Source organism: Pteropus medius, unplaced genomic scaffold, assembly GCF_902729225.1.
Source record: "Pteropus medius unplaced genomic scaffold, Ma_sr-lr_union100, whole genome shotgun sequence".
NCBI classification, from domain to species: Eukaryota; Metazoa; Chordata; class Mammalia; order Chiroptera; family Pteropodidae; genus Pteropus; species Pteropus medius.
The window spans coordinates 506582-532674 of NW_024343578.1; the positions used below are offsets into that span (position 1 = coordinate 506582).

At 37.4% G+C, this 26093-nt stretch overlaps 1 protein-coding gene and 1 pseudogene across 18 annotated transcripts in view; both read left to right on the forward strand.

Annotated features, from left to right (window-relative positions):
- Positions 1–26093, forward strand: part of ERC2 (ELKS/RAB6-interacting/CAST family member 2) — a 907956-nt gene that overhangs the window by 201295 nt on the left and 680568 nt on the right. The window lies entirely within an intron of this gene.
- LOC120606287 (40S ribosomal protein SA-like) lies at positions 8537–15032 on the forward strand (annotated as a pseudogene).

Here is a 26093-nt window from a genome sequence, read left to right on the forward strand (position 1 = left end):
TTGGCTGTGGACCTGGCTGTCCCTGGAAGATGTGGAGCCTGGAATCACTTAGCCAGTACCACCTGAACAAAGTTCTTTGGAAGGAGTTATGTGGCTAGTGCTTCATAGGTTCCTCAGGATGCCCCTAAACACAACCAAATGAAAATATATTTTAGTTTTTCAGGATAATTTGTAGCAATAGACTTGGAAGCTGCTTTTGTAATTCCATTGTTATTATCTTACATAATATTTGCTGTAGTTGGGGTAGGTAGGGGAGGTATGAAGACCTGCCTTTCTTCAAACTTACCATTTTAGCCATAATTCTTTGACTTTTTATCTGCATAGTAACTATTCGGTATTGCAGTTGTCCTTCAGGTATATACTCAAAGGGGACATGTAAGGGAGGCATCAGAAATAACTTTTACATACTCTTAAATTGTGTTTCTGTAAAAATATAACTTTAAAATAAAATTTGTAGAGATAAACAACTACCCATGTTGTCATGTAACATTAAGATCAATTTGTAGCCAGGTTACAAAAATAATAACCATCAGAACTTGAGAGAGAAGTATTGTTTTAAGTTCTTAATCAATATTCTAAATGCAAGAAGATATCTTTTCAACTTAACAGGCACTAAAAATGAAGCCTCCAGACCTTCCACAATATAATTTTAATGCTAGAGAAGAGAGACAAAGGAGAGTGCCCTGCAGTGGACCTTCCTCAGGTCACCTCCACTCACTCCTCAGGTTACAAAGACAGACCTGCTGGGGCTCGAAGGGCTACAGGATGTATTGGGAAGCAGAACAAGTTACTTAAATTGCTGGAGACCTCATTGGTAAATGTGGAAGCAGGAGCTGGATTAGATCAGCATTTCCTAAACATTGTTTTGAGAAACTCCAGTGCTCCGTGAAGAGTTCAGAGGCACCCACGAGTAAAGAGTGGCCCTGATGTGAGAAATGCCACATCCTCCTCTGGAGGTTCACAGCATGTGTGAGCATATTCTAGGCTGTGAAATATTCTTTAGTAAAGACATATTTTCCATTGTGTTTCATCTAGCTTGTCTTAACTGTATCTGATGACAGAACCCTGTTAGCAAGGAACATATTTTGGAGAACACTGAACAAAGTTTTTTCTGAACTCCAAGATTCTAGGGTTTTAAACATGCCATGCAAGTGTCGCTTAGCAACATTCCAGCCACCTTTTCCCACTAGATGGCACCCTTGAATGAGATTTACTTCTTGTTTTTGATGGGTTTCTTTTCAGACATTTTTGGACATTGTTTTTCCCATGCACCGGAGAGTGCAGATTAGTTATTAAATTGATTTTAAGGCCATTCGGTCACATTTTATAAGTCATTTAAAATAAAACGGTTGTGTCAACTGTAGGAATAAATATCAGCCAAGATTGAAATGGTATATTAATTTTTCTCACTAGAGCTAACTTTAGAAAAAAACCAACAAAAAACACTATTTGAACAATACCGACATGTCTTACTTTTTCATGTTTTACATCAGACTTTAGCCAGACAAAATTTAATTGGACATTTGGGTTGTTCTGTTAATCAGTTTGAAATGTTGAACTGTGAGGCTTTCTGAGAACCTGGTGGCACTTGGGAAACTTCTATAGTTTGTATGGGTAAGAGGTGTCTTCAGCCATTGCATGGATATAATTTTGTTAGGGATCACTGAAACATTACATTTAGGTGGCAACGCACTTTCAGAAGGTCTTACTCTCCAGGCAGGCGGTATAAAGTGGTCTCTTAAAGTCTCCTTCATGTTCTAGTAAATTTTTGATTGGCTCTTTATTAAAAATAATTTACTATTACGCATTAAGATTTTGCTGGTCTGTGGGTTAGTTAGTTAATCTGTCCTTCATTGGGTCTCACTGTTGTAAACTTAAGCACTTTAGCAACACCTCCGTCCCGCCCCTGCCTGGAGTTCATGGAATTTCACACGTTGGTTTAAGTGTGCCCAAGAGTTTTGGAAAATGAAGGCAACTTTACCTAGGAATAGTCATGCTTCGAGTTTGTTCAACTGAAGGATGTTTACCTATTAGAAATGTGTGCCTTTTTAATGATGGAAAGCGAGCTTTTAAAAATATAATGAAGAGGCTTCCTGAACAGCTTCCTGAATTACCTGAAATACATGTGCATGTGTGTGGGTTGGTGGAAGTGAGAAACCAAACTCTGTGACTAGAGTCTCATCTTGTTCTTTCAGTGCACCTTTTGAAGGTAAAATCTTTGTAAGGCCTCTTAAATCTTATTCCAGTAAAAGATTCTTTCTGAACTCCAGATAGCACCCCAAGGACATTAAAATTCTCGTACTTCTTAAAGGTAAGTTGTCTGAATTGTGATTTTCTTAGCATGACTATCAGATCTGCTGCTATCTCTTGCTTTAATTGTTTTCCTTTGTTTCCTTTTAGATTTTTCCTCCATAATGTTCAGCATGGCATGGACCCTAGTTTTTAGTTTATCTTGGGGCCTTAGATTTTTAGCATGGTGGAGTGTAAAACAATTATCATGTTACATTCTTATTTCATTGGAATGTCTGTTTGACAAACTTGATGCAAAGTTCATGAGTGTGGTTTATACTGGAACTATCAGATAAAACAGATAATAATAATCATAGTTAATATGTATTGAACACTTATTGTTCCAGGCACTGTGGCAAGCATTTTACATATATAGCTCACTTATTCTTCACAGCAATCTGATGGGGATAGATGCTCTTTCTATGGCATTTTCAGATGAACAAACTGAGTGTAAGAAGGGTTAATGTTCAGTTATTTTACACAGTGGCCCAGCAAAGGCTGCATATCTGGCCTCTCATGACTTATGTTTTACCACCACACGAATGATATGAAAGAGTCTGTTCCTAAATGTTTTGTGGAACATGCACATGAATCTTTGTAAGGCTGAGATAGGCTAGGCCAAGTGGCCACAAGGTAGCAAGAAATATTCTAATAATGAGAACTCAACTGCCAATTTTGCTCTCAGCTCTAGACACCAAGGTTTCTTGGCCCGATGGCTTCATATTCAAATATGTTTGGCAGTGTTTCTCAAAACACTGAGTTACTATACTTTGCATTAACAGTGCTTGGCTTTGTCTTTTATGCAGAAAGCCCCTCCAGGCCTCTGTAATGTGCTAAAAAAGATCTTGTCTAAAAACTCATGAAAATAAATAACATAAAACTGTTTTGAATAAATTTGAGTTAAGTGAAAGGAACCCTTTTCTGTGTATGCGTATTGCATACATACAGTTGTGTGCACCCGTGAACACATGTTCTGTCGTTGGGTCTGGGACAAATATCCTCCATAGTGAAGGACATCTCAGATTTTCCATGATAAATTATTTTAAGGGTGTCTAACTAATACTGGAAAAAATCAGCTCCACCTGGAACTTACTTTATTGTGTTTGCAGGATTAGTTATTACAAGGAAGCATGTAGATGAAAACCCATCATTACCTTAGCAGTTGGGGCTGCTGCAAATGTTTGTGTAATTGTTGGAAAGGATGGGAGGGCTGTCGGAAATAGATCAGGACCTCAAAGATTCAAGTGGCAGAGTAACACATCAGTTGGATTCTGGATGCTAGATAGACAAATGCAAAGCTTGATCTTTAACTTGCATGTTAATTATAAACAGGAAGTCCACACAGCACATCACTGAATTTTGTGAACGCCCTCCCTCCTTTTAAAGAAATTAATTGATGGGAATGAAAAATTATTAGACAGAAGCACATAGGTTTATTTTTGCCATTAACACCAAGACTCAACAGTCACTTCTGGAAAGCCTATAATAATTACTAAAATATACTGAACACTGTTAGTATGCTAAACTGTTTATATGCGTTTTCTCATTTACCCCATTGAACAGCTACATTTAACAGATGAAGAAGCCAAAGATAGAGAGAGGAAGTAACCCACCGATAGAAGGGCTGATTGATTTGCGAGTGCAAGAGTCTATAATCTGCATTGGGGTGTGCCCAGGGATTGCTGATACCTGTCATGCACTTACATCTTTTTAACCCAGTTGTTCTCAGCCCTGGGGCTCATTAGAAAAATCCAAGGAGCTTAAAAATTTAGACACGCGTCTCATCCCGGATCAGTGAAATCAAAATCACTGGAAATGAAACCCAGGCTATTCTGTGCAGTGAAAGTTGGCCAAGACCCTTCACTCCCACCCGACTTTATTCTTGATCAGCCTGAAGAGTTGTGAGGTCAATTATTTCTCAAGTAAAAGTTTAATTAATCTGTAACTCACTGATTTAAAATTTGTATCAGTTTGTATGGGCTGGGCAAAAGTTTGCCTTTACAAAGGATTTGCTAAGCAAATTGATAGATTATACTGGAGCATAAGACAATGCTTATTCTATTAAAGAGCACAAATAGCTTTTGACCAAATAGGAAACTGTGTTCATTATAAACAAATTGATAGGTGAATTTTAGGTCATTTTAATACATATTAAATAACTCGGTAAGTACTGTTAATCCACAATATTTCATTAACCTGATTGATTACTTGCTTTAAAAATTGTTTCTGGGTCTACGGCCATGCTACTCTGAACATGTCTGATCTCTTCTGATCTCGGAAGCTAAGCAAGGTGGAACCTGGTTCTGGTTAGTACTTGGATGGGAGACCACCTAGGAATACCAGGTGCTGTAGGCATTAAACAAATAAAAAAAAAATAAAAAACTGTTCCAGTTTGGTGGCTTTCTAAACAAATAAATAAAAATAAAAATTGTTTCTGAAAAAAATATTCTATAATTCTAACTTTTGATGCAGTCAACTCTAGTTCTGCTTACCTTTAGTTGAAATTAGTTATTGTTGTATGATGTGCTATAAGTATTCCTAAGTCATTTTATAGCAGGATGCTTTGCTTCATTCATAAAATGTTAGATTTCTTAAAAACAAGGATCTCATCTCTTACTCTTTTTGGTACCCATGTCCGTTTTTGGTCTGCACTTTGCAGGTGTTCTATAACTATGTGCATTTGACCAAGGCAGTGCCCGCTTGGGCAAAACAAAACTTCAGTTGAGGAAAACACAGATCTCACATTAAGCCTGAAGGCATCAGATGGCTGGTCATACTCATATGGGTTGTTTGTGACCCGTGTCCTTGAGATTGGACATGTCCGAGCCACGCCAGTTGTTAAATGGTTAAATTTTACTCCTGGAAAGATGTAAGAGCTCCTGCTGTACAAATGATATGTCCTTAAATGTGTGCTGGGTCACAGAATAGGGAGATGCGGAGAGACTCTACCTGGTCCACTGCTGTCAATTTTGTGCATTCCCATAAAGGCAAGATGGTGCGGTAGTTAAGAGCTAAGGGTCTGACATCAGTAGATTCAGGTTCAGTAAATGGCTCTACCTCTTAGTAGCAGATTGGCCTTAGACAAGACACTTATCTTCTCTGAGTGTCTCTTCATCTTTAAAGTGGGGTGTTGTGAGGATTAAAGGAGTTAAGTTGTAAACGTGATTGTAAATCTAAATGTGCGTTAACTTTTACTACTAACATAAAATGGAACTAATAATAAGTTTAGACCAGTTGTTACTAACAGGGTATGATTCTGCCTCCTGGGGGACATTTGGCAATGACTGGGGACAGTTTTGGTTGTCACAATGTGATGTGTCTGGGGGTGCTACTGGCATTTAGTGGGTAGAGGCCAGGGATGCTGCCAAACATTATACAATGCACAGGACAGCCCCGATAACAGGGAGTTATTTGGTCTCCAATGTCAGCGAGTCAGGATTGAGAAGCCCTGGCTTAGAGCGTACTAAGCACATGTAAGTGAAAATAAATCAGCCAAGAAAAGTTTTAGTATTAAATTGTTTTAGTATATTATGGGAAGGCAAGTCATGATAAGTATTTCACTTAAGAGTCTGGGGAATAGACTTACTGTGATGACTAGGGAAGAAGTATCACTCAGGAAAGGCAAAGGAAGTTTGCTTTTAAGAACTAACCCACCTAGGACCTAAGAGTTAGTGGAATATACCTGAGAAGGCCATGGGGCTGCTATTTGGGAATTAAATTGCTGAAAGCCATGTTCTTCCTGCCACTTCTGAAGCTACCTTATAAAGAAGCATTTAGGTAGTGGAGGAACTTTTGTTGCTTTTTAAATAAAACTAAATGTATGTATTCATTAATATGCACACGAATACAAATCTGGCAAATCGTGTAGAGTATTAAGTTGGGGTCATTTAGGAATAACCTCTAATCCACAGCTAGCAGTGCACTGGCCGCTATACTAACATACACTGGGTCTCTTCTGTATTGCTCAATATAATCAAGTTTAAACATTAGAGAATGAGTAGTAGGACTTTTTGTAGTGAGTGGAATTTACATTTTGCTCTGCACTTTGCTATAAAAACAATTGGTTTTGAAGACTAGTGTTAGAATGATCTCCAGTGCCCTGAGATATGAGCAGGACTTATATTACATATACACATATTTAATTTATCATATAAATATTTTAAAATAAAAAACATTCTTTAGAATAGAATCCAACCTCTTTGACCCGGCATCTCAGGCTCTTAAAAATTAGATCACAACCTATGTGCTGAGCCTTGATCCCCACCGTATTCCTCACCTATGCTTTGCTCCCTTTATACCAGGGTGATAACAGTATGAAGTCAACTTTATGATTGATGCAATTATATAATAATAGTTTTTTGATGCAATTGTATAATAGTAGTTCCCCAAGTAGAGCATGTACAGATGCACCAGGCACTGTGCTTCCCTGTCTTTGTGCCTTTATTCCTCCCTCACCGAGAAAGATTTTCTTCTTCTCTTTTAAAATTTACCCCATATTCATCGTCTATTTTAAAATCCACCCCAAAACATTCTTCACAAGACCTTTCTTTTTATCTTCTTGAATCCCCAGGCCTATCGAAATTAATCCCTTTCTCTTTAGAGACCCAAAGGACTGTGTTCTTCTTTGGTTTGCCTTTTGTTAGAGCTAGTGACAGCAATACCCTTGTTCCCTGTATTGTATACAGCCACTTCAAGGTAAGGAGCTATGACTGTATGTTTTTCCATCTGTCATAGGGCTTTTGTACACAGTCAGTACCTAAGAGACTTGATTGAATAACTTAGTGGATCTTCCCCTTGTCATCAACTTGAGGTTCTGTTTACTATCATGCTATTCGCTGTGCGTTTCCTTTGAAATGAATCTAAAGAGATTAAGTCTAAGTGGACACTTAGCTCCTTGATGGTGGGGGCTGTGTCTAATTCTACTGGGTAGCTCCTCTTCACCTCTTTGTTATATACTGTTTGTTGTACGAAAGACAATTGAAGGTCTTCAGAGCGTTTATTCAATGAACTTAATCAGGGAGATAGTTGGAGTTAGTCTCTGCATTAGTCATACAGCTAGTATGATTTAGAACTCATTTATATACAAATCTTATCTTGTAAAAAGAAAGATAAAATGGAGGATAAAGAGCTTCCTCTAGAAATGGAAATTAGCCCGAATAAAGACAAACGCGAAAAGGTATGTGTGTCAGACATTTCAGCTTGATTTAAAGGTGTAGTGCTTTAGATTACTAAAATCTGTAAATAAACATACATTTACTGTTTTTTGCTTGGTGCTGGACGCTACTGGAAGAGTAAGAGCAACTTATAATATGGCCCCTGTCCTCTAGGAACTAATGCTCTAGTGCATGGCTTGGCAAACATTTTCTTAAAGGGCCAGATAATATTTCAGACTTTACGGGCTATTTAGTATTATGCAAGTATACAATTCTGCCATTGTAGCATGATAGAGGCCACCATAGACAATACAAAAACAATTGAGCATAACTGTGTTCGAATAAAACTTTATGTATAAAACTGGCACCTGGGTTTGGTGCATGTCTTAGTTTGCTGACTCCCTGCTCTAGAGTATGGGTGAGTGTGTATATATATGTATGCATATAAAATTAGGATTGGAGTGTATGCTTTTTACTGCCAACATTGTATGTACTCTGATGTGGAAGAGAAAGCTGAGCCAGAGCAGTAGGGGAGAAGCTTGATGAAGGGGGACTATCAGTTTGTCTCATGATCACATGTATAGACATTTTCTTCATTCCACTTTTCTACCGAAAAAGTTGTTTGTAAAGTCATTCATTTTTTTCATTTATTCTATAAGTATTTGCTAAATGGCCACTACACACAAATATTCATTCTAACTATTTCAAGTATCATAGTTGGATCTGTTTCGCATATTTTAATGACTTATTTTACACATTTTAACATCTCTGGAATTGGGATGCATTTCGTAATTGATGGTGTTACAAGATTTTTCTTTCTCTGCAGATGTCAGTTAAGATGTGCCTTACAATCAATGGTGGCTTAGATTCAGAATAAATATGGTTGATGTTTTAGCAGTGCCTTAAATATTTTTTAGAATAGAATCATTTACTTTAGATATTTTAGTTTTTACATTTGCATTTACTCAGTAACCTACCAGACAGAAAGATTCTGAGAGCATTTTAAATAAAGATTCAAATGCTTTTTTTTTTTAAACTAATACCTTAAGTCCTGACAGAGATTGGTTGCTTTACATGTCTCAGTTAATGTTCTGTTAAATAAACTTCTCATGTCAAGCATAGCTTTTTCTAGCTCTTTGATGATTTTGGCTTGTTTCACAGATTTTCTTCCTAAAGGTAAATATGGACAGAAATTTCAGAAATACCATTTTGTGGCCCAGTGAGGAACCTGGTTGTAGCCCTCTGTGTCTATTACCTATAACTTTCCCTTTGTTAGAAGCACAGAATTTGAGAACAGGTGTTGGAATATGTGTGTTTCTCTTCAATTTATCTCATTTTAATTTCATTGCTCTAAGATTTTCTAAAACTATGAAGTTCTTTATGCAGTACTGGCCTAATTAGGAAAGCTTGGGAAGGTTTATAAAAGGTTTAATGTTCCCCCTCTTTCCTGTCTATATAAATCAATTAAAACGGACTATGAAGAAACACTCGAATTGTGTATAATTCTAGATTTCATTTCTATGTGCTTGTTTTCTACATTTGAGGAGGAGGTTCTGCTTAACAGTACTTATGATTTACGGTAGCCAGAGATACATTTCAACCAGCTCCATTGATATATGGGAATACGACATAATATAGAAACATTATTTATGTTTCTGATCAGAAGGGGGAAGCTGTTTCTTATAGTGTGCTTATGGTTTGAGCAGCATAAATAGTAAGCACATCTGTCTTTGTAATTAGTATTAAAAAAATCAGAAAAATTAAAGTTCAGGTTAGTATTTCGCAATTGACATCTCTAGATATTTTTAAGTTAATGCTTCTAAGTAATAATAGTAAATACTCCTGTTTTTTTGTAGTTTTTGGCTCCTTTTGGCATAGCTTTTGTTTATTTAGTCTCTTTAAAGTTATCATTTGAATGCTGAGTCTTGAAATAATCACTACAGTTTTTTCCTCGTGTGTATTTTAGAGAAGGTCTTCAGTGCAAGAAGGTGGTTAAATATTAATTGCCAATTGATCATTAGAGAGCGATAAACTGTGATTCTTATACCACATGGAGAATTTTACAGTGTGGTATTTGTGGTATTTTGTGCGTGTGTATATCCCTAAGCATTTCAAACCATAGTTTTCCTTAATGACATTCTTTTTATAGGGCATGCAATCCGAGAGGTAGGAAAGGGCAAGCCAGAGCTGCAATTCATTCAAAGATTTCTTCTTGGAATAACTCTGGAAAATAAATTTTATTTTTTTTCTGACATCTCGAATTGCAGTTTTTATCTCCCTTTACCTTAAGGTACTTAAGAGGAAACTATAATGACTTTTAAGAGTAGGTCCAAACTGTAATTTCGTTGAGTCCTCTTATTTTTAGACAAGGAATCAGAAGAAGGCTGCCACTACCATTTGTGGGGCCAGTGCAAGTGGTAATGGAGACCCACAACCAGATATCTAAATATGCTAAAGGTCTGTCTAATCAAGCTATGCCTCCTTTCTCTTCTGGGGTCTGTAGCCCAGTGCCTAGAAGCTTTGAGCCTCAGTCTCTTCAGGGCCAATCCTGTGGCCCATGAGCCTGTGTGGCAGCATGGATTTGCTGGTGCAGGGCAAGCTAACAGCTGGACCTAGGCCAGAGACCCCTGAACCCATCAAATCCAAAATGGGGATGACATGCCCAAGCTCTCCAGAGAGGTGGGTTGGTCAGGTTTTCTACCTCCAGGCCATACTTGTATGACTCAGGCCTTCCAGAGGGTTCTAAGTGCCTCTCAGACCATAGCCTTTGAGCAAGGGGAAGGGGAAGGAGCAGAGTTATCTGGGGAATCTGGCATATGTAGACACCCATTATGTCCTTGATTTCCAGGGGCAGAGGCTGTGGTTCATCTTCTCATGGGCTCTCAGCCCAGCATCCTCTGATCTGGGGACCAAGTTTAGCTAACACATCCTTCCCATTGGCTCAGGCAGTAACCAAATAAATACAAAACTTCTTTATATGTTTGAAAAGAAAAAAATTGCATTTTGAGGTTTGTCATGTACGAGGCTCTCTAAAGTGAATGGCCCAGGACAAGGGCCCCTCTTGTCTAGGTCTAAGAGGTCAAGGGGCTTGGACAACATTATATAGCTAACTAGTGGTACAGACACGATGATATCTTCTTCACAAACTACAGATTTGTCCCTTCTACATTATAATTTATACTTGCTTCTGATAAAGTTCAAGAAAAGGAAAGAAATGAAAAGGCAGAACTAATTTAAATAAGGTATTATTCACATTATCATGATCCCATCTTAAGGGTTCTTTCTCTGCTGGATAAGGAACCCTTAAAACTAACATGTACACATGTTAGAAAGAAAATCTATCAAAACACTCTCCTGTGAGACATTTTCTGTTTCATAGGAAATTCAGGTGTGTGAATTATTTCCTTCTGTCTTGTCATAGAAAAAAAAGGAAAGCAACGTGACTTTATAGTTCAGCTGAGGAGGCCAGGGTTGGCATTTTCCAGGGAGATTGCTTATCATGAAGCAAAGTTATATTCGTAAATGGATTTCTGCATAAACCTTACAGGAACAGTTTGCAGATGTGGACAGCATTCCCAAGAAAAGATTTTTACATTGACTGACATCCCTAAAACCTTCCCAGAGAAAGGAAAACGTGTCCTTTCTTAATTTCACGTATGCTTTCTCCCTGATCAAAAGGCTAATTTATCTGTGGTGGCACCTGAAAAATAAATTTTTTAACACGGTTGCTTCACAGTAAAGATGAAAGTACAAGCAAGTATTAGACAGGCCAACTAGAAGGGCTCGTGTGTGGAGGATTTTATATTTCTTCTTTCAATAAACACATGTGGCGTCCAGGAAGGGTGATATCGTCATCTGGTGGCGTGATGGAGGTCCCCACTGACTCTGCAAATGTACAGGTTAATGAAATATAAAATGTAGTGTTAGGTACAGGCAGATATTTCGTGGGTTTGGAAGTCCGTTGATGGGAATAAAATCTTAAATCTTGTTGGTCTCAAGGATCTGGGAGAGGAGGGTGGGCAGAAGGTCTTAGGCTGGAAAGTGAAAAGTTGGATTCGTTTTTGCCTCAAACACTGTCCCTGGATGTCTATCCTGTGAGAGGTCAGTGGAAGAACTATGTGAGAAATGTTTCTTCTGTAGGCTTCTTATGTTGACTTGCTTTGGTGTTTTTACCAATATGTTTATTGGTTGTTCATTTAACACCTGTAATATATGTCTATTTTTGCATTGATTGGAGGGATTATGCTTGTTTACATGATTGGCTTTACCCTTGGGCTGTGAGCTTTTTAGGGCAGTACTTAGTCATGTTTTCCTCTTTATTCCCAATAGAACTGATGAAACTTTAGAAATAGCTGTTATTTAGTTGCATGGAACTAGTTGTCATTTGGTTGCATGGACCCAGAAAAGCAATGCCTCTTCAGTGGGAAGAACTGCTTCCATATTCTTACTACTGAGGGTCCAAAACAATGCATCAAATAATAAATAGGCCCCAACACTCGAGAAGCTGTTAGCAAAACCTTGGCTTTCAGCAGCATGGGATCTAAAACAACTCCCAAAGCACATCATTTTCACAGAAGATGCAAGTTCTAAAAAAACTGAGAATACCTTTCTGCACAGAGAAGTCACTGTCCTTTAGAAAGGAAAAAATATTACAGTGGAATCCACTCAAGAGCATTTGCTGTTCCCAGGGAAACGATCTGCTCAGCAGATGGCCTTCACATTTAAGGCCTTGATAATGTGAGGATTGGAAACTATCATCCTGAATTGCAGAGGAAGAAAAGTTGATTTTCCGTGTATGGAGATGGTTTTTCAAGTAATACTTGAAAAAAAAAAAAATGGAAGCAGTATTATCTGAAGCTCTGAATTTATATGTGGCCCTCTATTGCTTGGATATATGCTAAACAAGGATGTATTTTGGTAAGGAGATATTAAGTGAGCTAAGATAACCAGGAAAGTTTCCATAAGCATGTATTCCTACTTTTTATTCTCTCATACATTGTTTTCTCTGCCTAGATCACTTTTCCTTCAATTACTTTGCTTGAATCAGTTAATGTTGGCATATCTTTCAGATCCCAGGTTCATGGTCACTTCCACAGGAGAGCCTGCCTTGAATTCCCAGATCCAGTTTGGTTCTCCTCTTTAAACAATTTCATATCATCCTATAGCAGGAATTGCGAACTGGTATGTGTATGGGAGCCAAGTGTGTGATGTAAAGAATGCTATTATTTAACTTTTAATTAATTAATTAAAACTTAAATTTAAATAGTCACATGTGGCTAGTGGCTACTATATTGGACAGCACAGGTTTATAAGAAAAACAGCAGCATAAATATGGCAAATGGTTGAATTTGTACTCACTGTTAGGGAGACAGAAGGGAGTGCTGAGGACTGTGGAATCAGAAACCATGTGCCCTATCCAAAAGAGACAGCTGTTTCAATTTTAGTCAATTTTTATTGTAATTAAAATATTTTCCTTATTTAAATATTTTATCGAAATTAAATAATTTCCTTATTTAAATAAATGGCAATTTTTAAAAAGTTTAAAATTCTTGGTCAGATTTTACTGTCGTGCAGCCATTTTGTGACTTCTGTGACTTCTCATGGCAAGTATCATTATTACAATTGTTGGTGTAATTATTTGTTAATTTTGTCTCCTCAGTAGAATGTAAGCTTCATATAGATAGGGGCCATACCTGTCTTGTTTACTATTACAACTCAATACTCAGCTTGATATTGAGTTAGGTATTCAGTAATATTTGTTCAGTGATTATTGGATGCATAAGGTAAAAATAAATTAAAAGAGGGGGAAAAAAGCTAAACCTAAGAAGTAAAAGACAGAATTTGTTTTTGGATGAAACCCAACCTGCTTTTCTGCGTGAATAAGTAGTTGCCTGGATGGGCCAAACTCTTTTGGATATAATTCAGTATATGGTGGTGGGTTTAATGAAACAGACCAGATTTTAGAAGAACGTAGTATGTGGCCTTGAGTACACCTGATTCCCAGAGAAAGGGGAGAGAGGTGACATAGGCCAAAGGATTCTGGACAGGGGAGGCTCTTTGCGAAAGCAGTTATTCCACTGTGAACTCTAAAAGAAACAAAGGAGAGTCAGTTGTTTCAAGATTATAGGAAAAAATACTGCTGCTGCTACTTGTCATGGTGTCTATATCCCAACTGAAACCATTCTGTCATAATACCCCAAACCATCTGACTACCCTAGAAATTCCAGCGTTCATGGTCCAAAAATTGTTAAGAACTGTGGATCAAAACCTATGCCATTACTGTTAGTCTAGCTCATGGAATTGCAATTTTGGGATGTTGGTATAAAGCTTATGAATTTTAACAATTAAATTTTCTACTCTCCAGTTATCCAGTTGAACTTATAAAACAAAGCTCAATGAAAGAAAAAGATATTCTCTTCAGTTGTATATGCAGTTTTACTACATTCCACATTTGGCTATTAAGGCAATTGCTTTGAATTGAGCAAATCATCTGAGATGTCTGGTACATGAGAAATTATTCCAGAAAATGGTAAATTGTGTTTATTTTCATGCTGCTACTTTTTGCCTTGTCTATAGATGAGTTTTCATAGTGATACTTTAAGATAGAAAACTGTGATAGATTCTCATTTCTACTACTGTTGTTAGTATTGCTGCTGTAAGGAAAGAAGTACATTAAAAACCAATTTTAGCCTTTCCGCACTACCCAGAGAGGGGCCCATATGGCATTGTTCTCGGTTCCCACGTTACTTAAAGGAAAACTTTCACAGTGTTCAGCCTTGGATGTCCTGCAAATGAAGGAGGAGGACGTCCTCAAATTCCTTGCAGCAGGAACCCACTTAGGTGGCACCAACCTAGACTTCCAAATGGAACAGTACATCTACAAAAGGAAAAGTGGTAGCATCTACATCATAAATTTGAAGAGAATCTGAGAGACGCTTCTGCTGGCAACTCGTGCCATTGTTGCTGTCCAAAACCCAGTGATGTCATTATGATATCATCCAGGAATACTGGCCAGCGAGCTGTGCTGAAGTTTGCCGCTGCCACTGGAGCCACTCTTATTGCTGCCGCGTCGCTCCTTCCAGGAGCCGAGATTTCCCAGGGCCGACCACCAGCTTCTCACAGAGGCATCTTATGTTAACCTGTCTACTCTTGCTCTATGTAACACAGGCTCTCCTCTGCACTATGTTCCCTTGCAACAACAAGGGAGCTCACTCAGTGGGTCTGATGTGGATGCTGGCCTGGGAAGTTCTGCACATGTGTGATACCATTTCCTATGAACACTCATGGGAGATCATGCCTGATCTCTACTTCTACAGAGAACCTGAAGAGACTGAAAAGGAAGAGTAGGCTGCTGCTGAAAAGGCTGTGACCAAAGAGGAATTTCAGGGTGAATGGACTGCTGCAGCTCCTGAGTTTACTGCTGCTCAACCTAAAGCTGCAGACTGGTTGGAAGGCACACAGATGCCCTCTGTGCCTATTCAGCAGTTTCTCACTGAAGACTGGAGCACTCAGCCTGCCACTGAAGACTGGTCTGCAGCCCCCACTGCTCAAGCCACTGAATGCGTAGGAACAACCACTGAGTGGTCGTAAGCTGTTATTCCACAAATTCTTAAACAAAATGGAAATAAGGTTAGTGGAAAATAAAGCTTATAAAAGTTTAAAAAATAAGTAAAAACCAATTTTAGGCAGAGTAATGGGCCCCCAAAGACATGGACATCTTAATCCCTGAAATTTGTGATTATATTACCATATATGGCAAAAAACTCTTATAGATATGATTAAATTAAGGATCTTGAGATGGGGTGATTATCCTGGATTAATTGGGAAGGGCTACATTTCATCCCAACAGTGCATTGCCCAGAGTATGCTTTCAATAAATATTTACTTCATTGAATTAAGAATGTAAATCTTGCTGAGTAGGTGGCATAATTCTGAATTTTTATATGTATTTTATAATGTAGAGCAATTTTAACTGAATTTCCCTCCTTTTTCTTATTAGTTCTCAGTTGTATAGTTTTACAAAGAAGTACTAAGATTTATTTATTTTTCAAAAATTTTCCACAGTTTGGCTAGGCTGTCCTTTTTCTGAATTACTTAGGTTTTACCATGTAGTTCATTTCTAGTATATTTCATATGGTGTTTGATTATGTCAAAGTTTGACAATGTTGCTATGAAGTAATTATTGAATTTATTTTTCTGTCTTTAGTTCATGTCTTCTGGGCTTCGCTTAAGCTTTCCTTTTAGAGAAGGCTTTCAAAAGTGTGTGGTTTTGTATCCATGAATTCCTGGAAGTTCTGGATGGTTGGAAAATGATTCACACAGTAAATACCTAGGGCTGAATTTGCAAATCATATGGTAAAGTCTTGCAGTCTGGCCATCAATCGTTACCCTGCTGGAAGTAAATAAAAGAGATTAGTGTCCACTCAAATCTTCTCAGCTATGGCTCTGACATAACGGGCATTTTTTAGAGCAGTGGTTATCCAAGTGTAGTCCTTGGACAGGCAGCACCAGCATGACTTGAGAACCTGTTCAAAATCCAAAGTTCCAGGGTCCACCCCAGACCTACTGATTCAGAAATTCAGAGATTGGGCTCGGCAGTCTACATTTTAATAAGTTGTCCAGGTGATTCTGATTCACACTAAAGCTTAATAACCACTGCTTAGAAAGATAGAGGAAAAAGTGTTTTAAATTGTCCTGCCTCCTGCATGTACTTAATATGTAAGACCTAGAATAAACCTGGGTTTTTTTCTTTAGTTCCTTTTATGAGCATACTCTAAGAAGGTCATCATCCTGGGATTTTATTCACTCATTTATTTACTTTGAATCTGAGAATTATAAATCTCAATGCTATATCTGAAAGGTTTTTATTCTTTATTAGGAAGGCAGCTGGTAGAGGTATAGGCATTTGAGCAAATTATTACAAATGGTTGTTTGTGACATTAATTAGTTCTTTCATACTTCTGTCTCTAATTGAAAGAGATTTTCTTGTACAGAGATTCATTTTTGTTCTGTCTTGAACCACATTGCACCTAAATTTCAGGGGGTCAGAAATTTTGGGCATAACACTGTGCTTAGGGCTTCAGTGCATTAGAAGAACTCTGTTGTGCTGAGGAGCAAGCAGTGGCTCAAGGAAGGAAGCTGCTCATTCATGGTCCAGTAGGTTATCAGTGGCTGAGCTGGGGCACATTCACATCCCCTTCTAAAGTCTCTTTCTTAACCACCACTGAGTACCACCTCACCAGTGTCACTGGGCCATGATACAGCACCAATTACTGCTCTCTGGGCCTTTCTACAGTTAGAGTATCTATGCTCTTAAAGCCCTTAAAAGTCATACCTCCTCCTCTCCTCCCCAAAGTATAAACTTGTAGTCCAAGAAAAGAATGCCTTCCAGAAAAACTACTAAATATAGCAAAGGGAGCTGGAGATGTTATTTAGATTTATGGTTCTCAGGATTTTGGAGTTAAAAAAAGATATGGTAATATAAGTAAATACGTGCATGTTTATTTATATGTATACCAGCAAACCTTGCTATAGAGTCGCCAGCTTTTAATTTTCCTAACTTAGGAAATTGAAAAAAAAAATCACAGCTATCATCAACTGCCTTCATCATTTTCAATCTCAGACTTTTTCTCTTCTCAACACTCAGTCTCTGGGTGAGCTCATCCATTTTATGGCTTTATATACCATCTGTTTATTGATGATTCTCAAATTTATATCTTTGACCTCAATCTCACCTTTGAGTTCTAGAATCATCTGTTCAATCATTATTCCACCTCTTTGCTTATATGTCTAATAGACATTGCAAATGTAATGAGTCCAACCTAGATTCTTAATTACCCCCATTTCCTTAGTCTTTTTTCAGTTTCCCATCTGATGCTTTCGACAAAATCTTACTGTTATCTTTTGGCCTCTCTTTCTGTCACAATTCATATCCAATTCATGAACAAATCTCATTGGTTCTACTTACAGCATATATTTGGAATTCAGCCCCTTCTTACCACTTCAGCTGCTGCTATCCTACACTAAACCACCATGATCATCTCTCACCTGAATCTTTCAGTAACCTCCTGATTACTCCATGCTTCTTGCTTCCTATAACCAGTTCTCCACACAGCTCTAGAATGATTCTTTTAAAAGTGAGACCATGTTGCTCCTCTGCTCAGAATTCTCCCATGGCTCCCATCTCTTTAAGAATAAAAGCCAGAATCCTTTACCAGTAATAAATCATATGGATAACATATCATCACCTGATAGAATGTGATGACAAGGGTACTTGGCCTCTGTGGATATTCTTCTCAAAACCCATAACCCTAGGCTAAACATGAGGAAAACATCTGAGAAACCCATATTGAGGGACAATGTACAAAATACATAGTCGGTACTCTTTAAAACTGTAAGGGCATGACAAGTAAGGACTGAGAAACTGTCACAGTAGAGGAGAGTAAGAAGACATGTCTTCATGCAATGTGGTATTCTGGATTGGATTCTGGAACAAAAAAAAAGACATTAATGGGAAAACTGGTGAAATTTGAATAAAGTCTGGAGTTTAATACTATTATACTGATGCTATTTTCTTAGTTTTGAGAAGTGTACCTCAGTTGTGTAAGATGTTTAACATTTGAGGAAACTAGCTGAGACTTCTCTTTGAGCTTTCTTTCTAACTGTTCTACACATCTAAAATTATTCTGAAAATATAATTTTATCTTAAAAAAAAAAAAAGCCAAAGTTTTTATAGTGGCCTATCAGGCCTTATGTGATCTGGATCTGATACATGCTCTCACCTTACCTTCTGTAACTCTCTTGCTTCAGCCACACTAAACTCTCTCTTGGATATGCCAAGTTTGTTTTTGTTTCAGAGCCTTTGTACTTGCTGTGTGTTATGCCTAGAGTGCTCTTCCTTCAGTGCATATCCAGCTCCTTCACCTTCAGATATTTGCTCAAATTCCACAGTATGAGAAAGGACTTCCCTGACACTTCTCCCACTTCTGCCCTACTTTCTATTACCTTATCCTGCTTTATTATTATTTTTTAGATGCGTGTGTGCGTGTGTGTGTGTGTGTGTGTGTGTGTGTGTGTGTTCATTGTATTTCTTCTTCCACTAGAACATAGCTTCATGAAGCAGGAAAATGTTTTATTTACTTCATATCCACAGAATAATGCCTGGCATAGAGAGAAGACTTACAATACACATTTATTGAATGAATGACTGCATTTCATAAAAATTTAGAGTGAACATCCAATCTCAGAAGGAGCAATAATAATCCTTTAAATGGTATTGAGTTAGCTTTATGAAAAATTCATAAAATTGGACACTTTGGTTTGTTTTACTGTGGACTAATGAATACTTGATAGCAGATGGGCACTGGTCTACCAGCTGGGATTTTTAGAACCTTTGGGCTAGGTCATTGTTCCTTCAAAGGAAAGTGGTATTTTAGTTATTTTAAACTCATGCTATCCAGTATAGTAGCCACTAGCCACATATGCCTGTTTACATTTAAATTAATTAAAGTTAAGTAAAATTAAAAATCCAATGCCTTCATGGATATTTCTTGTGCTCAATAACCACTTGTGGCTAGTAACTACCATAATGGATAGCACGGCTATAGAACTTTTCCATCGTTACAAAATGTTGTATTGCAGTGCCATTTTAGACAAGCAAGTCTTTGTTTTCATGCCTTTGGATAATAAAAATCAAATGATAATAGCAGCAGTATAATTTATTGGCATTTGTCATGGGGCAGACACTGTGTAGTCTGCTTTCTAAGTGTTCTTTCGATCCCCAGGTCAAGGAGAGTAAGTAAGTTTCCCAAGGCCAAATAGCTGATAAGCCAGGTGTCAAACTCAAGACTTGTGCCAAAGTAAGGCCTATAAACACTGCATTTCAGAGAAGCAACATTTACAATTGTGAGGGATCACTCCATTTTGATGTGTCTTTGGAAAATCGTCTCTCGTCGTCAGGTGGCAGGGTTGCTAGGATATGTTTGTTTCTTTCCCCTCTTTTGATCTCATCAATAAACTACAGCTTTACTCTGTAGGGTAAATTTTATACCTAAATGCCTCCTCACTATTCTTATTTTGCAAATATCTGTCCCACATGCTCTCTAGTTCTCCGCATATTGGTTGCAAGCACCACTCACTACTGTTAAGTAGAGGTCCTTATGATGCGTGGTAAAGATAGCAGAGTCATACTGTGGCCCTGGCCATTTCACTTTCTGTTTTCTCTTTGGGTTGCTGGTTGAACACATTATCTCTACTTGTGCTCTGCTGGGACTGGGACTTGTTACACAAGAGTAAAGTAAAAAGAATTGATAGAACCAATAATTGCACATGACTCTTCTGAAATGGAGGCCATTGGAGCATGAGAGGATGATTTCTCAAAGATTAAAAAGGAGGGAAATTCTAGATTGTTAAGAGAAAGCCCTCTGAGAGAGGCCTTGATTGGTTTGGGAGACTATCCAAACCAATTTTTAATCTCATGTATTTAGGTCAGAGAAGATTTTTGTTTATTTTGGGTTGTTTTGGTTTACGATTAAGAAATATGTCTAGATCTTATATTTTACAAAGAATTTTTTTCTAGTGTAAATTGTGTAATGTTTATTTTGTGTGGCCAAAGGATATTTTTAAAGGCAACTGAGAGATAATTTATTTAGTTGATTTTCTTATTTAAGCATTCTATGAGGAAAATGTTCAGTAACTAGGCCATATGTCTGTTATTGAAGTCATTGTTGACAATTTGAATAATATTGTTCTTGAAGAGGACAGCTAATAGTGATGATCGACTGCTAAAATTCAGCCCGTCAGGCCTGAACTGTTTCTCTGTGACTCGCAAAAGATAGAGAAATATGTTTAATGCAGATAAATGTGTCATAACTATAACCCCTGATAATCAACTACTTTATAATGCATTGACAGTTATGTCATGGAATGTCATGTAGTGTGATTGGAATGTTCAGATACAAGGCAGCCAACCGAGATGCTATACTACATGCACATTTGTTTGTGAGAATGCTACATACATAGGTGGTGGCTTCTGAGCTAGGTGTTGGGTAATGGGTTGGTTTTGACTGGAAGAGATGAGTTGATGGAGCATCCCTAAGTGAAGAATGTGCATGCAGGTGAAGGGCACGGGAAGTCTGTTGTATATTGAGGAATGAACACTCAATTCAATTACTGAAATATGAGGGCAAGTTCTTAAAAGATAGGTTGGGGTCAGGGCAGGAAAAGCTTTGAATGCTCAGTAAAAGAATTTTTTTTTAACACAGAAAGAGTCATTCAAAGTATTGGAGCACCATGCTTTAGAGAGCTTAATTTGAATTCAGTGGAGAAGCCAAGATGTGTATACAGTATTACGCTTAAAGGTATGGGCCCTGGAATCAGACTGTCCTGGTATGAATTCCAAGCATCAGCCTTGATTTCTACAACTGTGAAATGGAAGTAATAATAGTTTCTACCTCTGCGTGTTGTTGTATTAAGAGAAGATAAGCAAAGCACATATCATAGTGCTCTGCCCTTATCTGACACACATTATTTTATCTTAATTTAATTTTGTTATTATCACTTCATTGAAATATGCCTAAAAACTATTGCAATAATCTATGTAAGAGGTGGTACATGTTTGGAGATGCTGGGATGAGTGACAAAACACATTCGAATGCTGTCGGTACTTTTAATTTTATGACATAATTTTTAGTTTGCCTTTTCCTCCTACTTTACAGTAAAATGATTAGAAAACACAACTGTTAATTGTATTTAGTTCTATAAAGAACTTAATGTTTTCTGACATACATAATTCTGTCATACATAATTTATAAAGGTCTTTATTTTTCCTGCCTAGTGACTATGAATTCAAGGATCTCAAGAGAATACCTTATTACTCTATAATAATTTGGATGATTTTAAAACCACTTTACTAAAGTGATATATGGGTGCTTCCTTGCTTTGTTCAACACTCCTGGCTTTGAAATTGTCTTTATTATTCTTTCAAATGGTGGATTTGATGTATTATTTTACTTAAAGTGGAAACAAACTTATAGTTAGAGAACATTTTGAGGGTTACCAGGTGGGAGGGGGATGGAGAATGGGTGAAAAAGGAAGAGATTAAGAAGCATAAATTGATAGTTACGAAATAGTCATGGAGATATAAAGTATAGCATAAGAAATATAGTCAATAATATTGTAATAACTATGTACTATGTCAGATGGGTACTAGATTTATCAGGGTGATCACTTTGTAAGTTATATAACTCTTTAATCGTTATGTTATACGCCTGAAACTAATGTAATATTGTATGCCAACTATAATTGAAAAATAAAAAATATTTAAAAAAACAAACAAAGAACCAGATGTCTCAATAGTGTAATAACTACTATTTAAAAATGATTTTATCATTTTGGAAACATGGCGGAGCGAGAGACGTCCCCAGATCTCTCTCTTTGAAACAACAATAAGCTGAATACCTAAAACTCAACAAAAAACACCCAAACTGCACACAAGCATGTCTGAGCGTGGGATCTGTGCATAAGATCTTCTAGAGGTCAGAGCCTTGAGTGTCGGGCAGTGGACTGCGAGAAATAAAGAAGCTGCCTCTCACAGCCTTCAGAGCTCCCTGCAGGAGGAGGAGGGGAGAAGATGTGGCGAGTTCCCTGAATAGCCCTACCTGGGAAAACTGTGAGCTCCCTGCGGCCAGTGGCAGGGCCGAGTCATCAGTGAAGAAAGCAGAGAAGCAGGATGGCAGAAAAACAACAGTTGATTTTTACCAGCCGTGGTTGCAAAACCAAGGCTAGCCACAGTCCCCATCCCCCAACCCAGAGGGCCCCTCTCCCTATACCCTCCGACCGAACACTGTGGAATATGAGCCCCAGGGGAATATGAACAAACACTGCTGAAGCTGTTGCTAACACTGAAAGAGAATGAGACTGAGAGTAGTGAGCGAGATTAAATATCTACAAGAAAATAAAAAGGCATTTTTAAGGCTTTATATAAAGCAGGGATCCAAGAGGCTTAGATGCCACCTAATAGAAATCTAAAGAAAAGTGCCTTCTTTGCAGCAGGCTAAAGAGAGACCTTTATATAATAAATCTTCTTTCTATAAAAAAAGCAGAATACATTTACATTAATGCCCAGGCACAGAAAAAGTTCATTAAACACCATGAACAACCAAGGTGACAAGGCATCTCAGAAAGAAAGAGAAAAATCTCCAGAAAATGAGCTTACAGACATAGAAATACGCGACTTAAATGACAGAGAATTCAGGATGGTACTTCTGAAAAAAATTTATTGAATTCCAAAACAAGTCATATCAACAATTTCAGGAATTGAAAAAACACCTAGATGAGCAGAGCAAGGAGATTGAACCCTTAAAAAGAACAGAATAGAATATCGTGTGGTAAACACAATAGAATATACAGATGTCAAATTATAATGTATACCTGAAAATTATATAATTGTTTTAACCAATGTTGCCCCAATAAACTTAATTAAAAAATAAAATAAAAATGATAAAAACATATTCTCATTTTCTATTTATTATCAGAGGTATCTCATGTGTTCTGCCCAAGGTATTAATAAGCATTATAATAAGAGTAGGAATATTCTCAAAAAATTGACAAAGAGTGCCACATCTTCCTTGATTATTTTAGCTTGTTATTATTGTTTTTGGTTCTTCTTCTTACATGATTATCTGAGCAAAGGCTAAAACCCCTTCAGACTTTATATGTAAGTATCCTTAGTTCTTAGAGTTTGCTCTGTACTGGTAAAGGTCCTGGAGGGGAATCAGGATACACAAAGTCTCTTCAGCTTGCCGCCTACTAACTGTGTGACTTGGGCTGCTATTGTCATTTTCTGAAATACCTTTCTTTCTTTATGTATAAAATCTGAAGCTTAGCCAAAGCGCCTTCCAAAGTTCTAAGAATAGTAGAGGTGCCTTCTGTGTGTAAAACAGTGTGTTTGGAGTTGGACGGTGCACAAACCTTGCCCTCATGGAACTTATAGTGCAGTGGGGGAACTCTGCACATGGGTATCTCTACTATTCATCCCATTAAAAATATATCTACTAGTATGTAAGCTCTTGAAAGGCAGGGACTTTTATTGATCTGTTTTATTCTCTACTATATCCTCATTGAACATTAACAATGCCAAATATATGCTAAATAAATATGTTACATCTATTGTTAAGTGTTATAACAAAATACATGCGATATTAAAAATTGTTTCATATAAAATCATGCATTAAAAGTATTAGGGCTTATGAGAAAAATAGGATTGGTACAGGCTGTTCAATACCTACGCACATTTGTAACCAAAGCACTAACAAAAATAATAATTGACATTCTCCTCCATCCCCCCTAAAAAAACTTAGACAGCTCAAGCTACTATCTAAGTATACCTGGGGACAGTTTTGGGGATATATTTTTTGTTATTGTTTAGTTTTTTTTGTACTTTTATTAATGTATAGTACAGAAATCAGTAAAGTGTACACATCTTAAACATACAATTTGATGAAACTTTAACAATGTTTGTACCTTTTGTATGTACACCCAAGAGAGTTTAAAGAAGGCAGAGACTCAAACAGATATTTCTATACCATGTTCCTAGCAGTATTATTCACAATAGTCAAAAAGTGGAAACAATGCAAGTATTCTTCAGAAGATGAATGGATCACAAATGTCGTGCACACATGAAATGGAATATTATTCAGCCTTAAAAAGTAAGGGAGATATGACACAACCTACTCTATGCATGAACCTTGAAGACATGCAAATGAAATAAGCCAACACAAAAGGACAAATATCATATGATTATGCTTGTATGAGATATCTAGAGTTGTTCAATTCGCAGAGACAGAAAGTAGAATGAGCTGGGGAGTATGGAGAGTTATGGTTTGTGAGTACAGAATTTCAGGTTGGGGAAATGAAAAAAAAGTTCTGGAGATGAACGATGGTGATGGTTGCACAAGTGAGTATAGTTAATGGCACTGAACTGTACACTTAAAATCATTAGGATGGTAAATATTATGTAATGTTTATTTTGCCACAAGTGAAAAAAAAAGAAAAAAATGTTTACATTTATATAATCTCCACTCAAATCTAGAATAGGACATTTCCTATCCCCAGCAGACACCTCGTGCCCCTCCCTATTAGTTATGTTCCCTTGAGGTAAACACGATTCTGCCAGTCCTTGAAGTTCATATAAATGGACTTATATTGTATTTACTCTTTGTTTGGCTTCTTCTCTCATAATGTCTATAAAATTCTTCCATGTTGGTATGCATATTAATCATTTATTATTGTGTAATATTACATTGCGTGAATGTACTTGTTTACCCCATCTGCTGTTCATGACATTTATGTTGTTTTCAGCTTCTTTTTATTATAAGTAAAGCTGCTATGAACATTCTTGTATATCTTTTTTGGTGGACATCATTACTTATTTCAGTTGGGTGGAATTGCTGGGTCACAAAGTAGTTTAGTAGATATCGCCAAATAGTTTTACATGTGCTTGTACTGGTTTATACTTCCACCAACATTATATGAGTGTTTCAATTGAGCCACCTCCTCACCAACTCTTCCTGTTGTTGGTGTCTCAGAAAATAATAAAAAAACACAAAAAAGAGATGGATGGAAAGGCTAGTTTTTGGGTGCTGAGACAGTACAGATGGAATTGGGGCTGAGTAGGGTTTCTGTTAAGGAGAGTATAGGAAGGGGTACAATTTGTTACAACCTGAGAGCCAGATAAGACTGGAGTATGACTTTGGGGAGGGATCCCAAATGTGAGAAGTTTAAAAAAAAAAAAAAAGTTGAAAAGGCTTTAGTCAAGCTGAGGGCTATTTCCTTTCTTTCCTGTTAGAGAATGTAAATCTATAGCTGTATTCTTACTTCCTATTGCCTCAGAAACATTGCTCATGAGCCAGCACAACTTCCACATTATACCGAATTCATTCACCTATTCACCGGTCATCTGAGCTAATTGGTTTTATGAAAACATATCTTGTAGCAGAACACACTGTGTATATATATAAAATTAAGAATGGGGGTAAATTCTGTGGGAGGAGAGGAGCAAAGGATGTGAGAGTGCTTGCAAAGGAGTACTTGTGCTACATGATTTGGAATCTAAGCAGGGCAAGTGGGGAAATGGCCAGGGAGGGGTGATGATGAAATGATCAGATCCATGCTTTGGAGATCAGGATGAGCTGATAGTTGAGCAAGGAAGATGGAGGGTGGAAGGCGAGGTTAAAGAGCAGGAGGCTAGCATAAAGATCTTAAACAGGATTAGTATTTGGTGTTTACAAGATCTTGAGAGTAATCACAGATGTATTGCAATAGAGCAAACAAAATGATTAATTAAAGATGAGGTGTTCAAAGACAAAAGCCCAGGGAGTTTGGATGAGTCCTCCAAAGAAGTAAGAAGGAGGTTACCAAAGAGGATATTAGGAGTTGGGAAGGATAAGAGAACTTGTGAGCTTAGGACTTCTAGATGGGTCAGTTGCTATGCTCCTGCTCCCTGATCACAGCTGGGAGAGTAGCCTAGGAGTAGGATGGAGACCCTTTTCACATTCCCAGAATGCTTCAGGCTGTCTTCTCATCTCCATAAACTTTCGCTTTTTTACATCTCTTTCCCATTTGTTTTTTAAAGTAACCACTTCCATGCACTAA